Below are 2,995 nucleotides of genomic sequence, written 5' to 3'. Positions count from 1 at the left end.
AAAACATCCAGGAAGTCACACGGTAGGAATTTTAAAGAATTTATTTGATAAATAATTATGGCAGAAAGTCACTAAATGCTCAGTAAGAAAAGTTCAGCTCAGAGCTTTGTGGTCTAGCCTTTGTTGGCAGCAACAGAGGTCAAAGGTCAACTGTAGGTGTTCAGCAGGTTTCACACGCTGTAGCTGGTCCAGCAGATCTCCTGCCGAGCAGGGAGGGTCCGGGTCTGGGTCTGGGTCCGGGTCCGGGTCTGGAGGTGTGTTATGAATTGTTTCTGTACTGAAAGCGTTTAGTTTGTCAGGAAATCGCTTGTTATTGAAGAAATGTTTCTTTTTATGTGTTCAACACTTGGATTTGTTTCTGACTTGATGTTTATGTGTTATTTTTAGAGGTTTGGTTCTTACTTGCAGATCAAACTGCAGTAGCTTGTGATGGATGTCTTGCTTTTGGAAACCACAGAGTGTTTGTGCCGTCTGGTGTGGGTGAAGCGCCTTTGTGAGCGTTCAGCAGGATTTTAACTCGCAGCACGCCTGACCTCAGACCGCCCCCCTGTCCCAGAGAGCAGCCCCAGAGGAGGATGGTTCCACCACCATGCTCCACAGGAGCTCAGCATTCTTCTTCTCTGATTTCCCTGTGCTGGTCTCAGGTGGGCGGGGCCAGCGGGGCTCTGGGTGGAGCTGGTTCCTGAGGACTGGAGGCTCCACTGCGGCGCTGGACTGGAACGCAACGGTGAGTCCAACTGAGCGTCTTCTGCTGGCAGCAGGGCCGGCCCACACACACACACACACACACACACACACACACACACACACACACACACACGTTTGTACTTATATCGTTGTGAGGACACTCATTGACATAATGCATTTCCCAGCCCCTTACCCTAACCCTAACCATCAAAAATAAATGCCTAACCCTAACCTATGCCCTAAACCTGACCTAAACCCAACTGGAACCCTAAATCAAAAACCAAGTCTGAACCTCAAAAAGGTCAAAAAAGGCCTTTTGAAAAGTGAGGACCAGCAAAAATGTCCTCACTCTGTCGGTGAAAAACAAATTTTGGTACTTACGTTTGGGTATGTACAAGAACACACACACACACACACACACACACACACACACACACACACACACACACACACACAGCATGTTTGTCATAGTGTGCTTTTGGCTGGTAAAGAGACAGTGCGTCTGTTCTGCAGTGGAGGATATTCGTCACATGGACTCACCATAAGAATCCATCTCGGGCTCTGCAGCCCGGGATGGACTTCCAGTCAGAAAACGGCGTCCTTCAATGTGATTTAGTGGATTTTTTTTTCCATACTCTCCGTTGAGGTGTCCCGATGACAACCTGATCAGTCAGTGGCCGAATGAATGCTTTTTTTGTCCCACTGTGTTTCAGAAAGATTAGTAACTGAAAATCACTGTGTGTGTGTGTGTGTGTTTGTGTGTGTGTGTGTGTTTCATCAGAGTGGAGAGAAAAACCTTCCTGTTGGCTTTTAAAGGAAACTTCAAGACATGTCTTCAACACTGGAGAAATGGGACAGCAGAGAGCTGCCGCCTGACCTGTCAGATCTGGTCAATAAACTTCAGCTGGATTCAGATTCTTTCACCTCGCTGCTCAACAGCAATGAACCAAGGATGAGGGAGATCGTGGAGGAGCTTCTGAGGATTTCTGAAGAAGTCAAAGACATGCAGAGAAGAAAAGACAGTCAGAGAAGAGTTGGAGCTGTTGTTGGAGCTGTAGGTGGAGTTGGAGCTGCTGTCTTCCTGCTCGGTGCAGCATTCCCACTTACTCTTCCAATTGCTGCAGCTCTTGCAGGTGGAGGTGCTGTCATATATGCAAATGTCACTAAAATGCTGGTTGAGAGTGGAAATGCTGAAAAGGTGAAGAATCTGGGAGCAGAGTTGATGGAGATTGTTGAACCGATGAAGCAGCTCTTGGTTCATATCCATCAAACATGTAAAGATCTGGAGGAGAACGTCTCCAAGTATCAGGCTGAAGAGTCCCTGAAAGATGTGGAGGATCTTCAGAAGGTCCTCCATCAGGTGTCTGAGCTGAAGAAGAAGAGTGGAGGAGCTGTTCATGTGGTGGAGGTGTTGATTCAATCAGTGACCAGCCTGCTGCTGCTGCTCGTGAACGTTTTCAGAGTCACTGCAACACCTGAAGAAGACCAGAAGCTGAGAGACGCCATCATTCAGTCAGCTGATCAGAGCCAGAGGCTCACTGAGGACTTCTGTCTGATGAGGGAGGAACTGGCAAAGTTCAGGAAGTGAAGAGAACACACACATGTCCTGTGTGTTCACTATTAACATGTCAAATTATCTCATTAATTCAGTTCAGTCATTACAGTCAGATTTAGCAAGTTTTGTTCTTTTATCCTGTTAATCTAGTTATTAATTTCCAGCTGTATTGCTTCTGTGTGTGAGTTTCCTTCATATAAAAAACTTTTTCATGCTTTGGGCTTCTTGTGCTTGAGCTGCTGGCAGGGCTGTGACCAGATCTCGCGAGATTAACCCATGACGAGATTTCCGGTTTCAATGCAGGAGGCAGCAGCTGATCAGACTGACAGGCTGAACGGAACGAACATTTCGCCAAACATGGACAACGGAGCAGTTTTTCTGGCAAATTCCAGTCGGAGCGGACAGGAAAACGGTCAGGAGACAGTTTGAAGTCCGTCTTCCAGCGTCCTGCAGAAGATACTGACGGTTCTTGGTTTGATGAAGCTTCTTCTCCTGGCCTGGAGTTTGTTTACAGCAGCGGAGTGTGGAGCTCCGGCTCTGTCTTCTTCTCTGGTGAATTTCTGGCAGTTAGTTACAGAGTCACAGCGCCACAGCGCTCCTAAAGGCCTGGCAGATGAACTACACCGTCGTGAGTCGTTCTCATGATGCAGACACTTCTAAGCCCCAAAATATTCCTATTTCAGGAACATTTAGACTTAAAGTCACTGTTATTCAATCAAAAAGGTTTTTTTATATATATTATTTGCCAGAAAT

General features: G+C 46.7%; 1 long non-coding RNA gene across 1 annotated transcript; it reads left to right on the top strand.

The window, feature by feature from the left end:
* Positions 1–240: 240 nt before the first annotated feature.
* Positions 241–2,457, top strand: LOC115383004 (uncharacterized). Its single transcript, XR_003930616.1, has 2 exons — positions 241–727; positions 1,469–2,457. It is a non-coding gene; the product is annotated as an uncharacterized LOC115383004 (long non-coding RNA).
* The last annotated feature ends 538 nt before the right edge of the window (positions 2,458–2,995 follow it).

The sequence above is a fragment of the Salarias fasciatus genome (assembly GCF_902148845.1).
Source record: "Salarias fasciatus chromosome 7 unlocalized genomic scaffold, fSalaFa1.1 super_scaffold_4, whole genome shotgun sequence".
In the NCBI taxonomy this organism is placed as follows: domain Eukaryota; kingdom Metazoa; phylum Chordata; class Actinopteri; order Blenniiformes; family Blenniidae; genus Salarias; species Salarias fasciatus.
The sequence above is the reverse complement of the archived record's forward strand: the minus strand, read 5'-3'. Positions and strand labels throughout refer to the sequence as shown.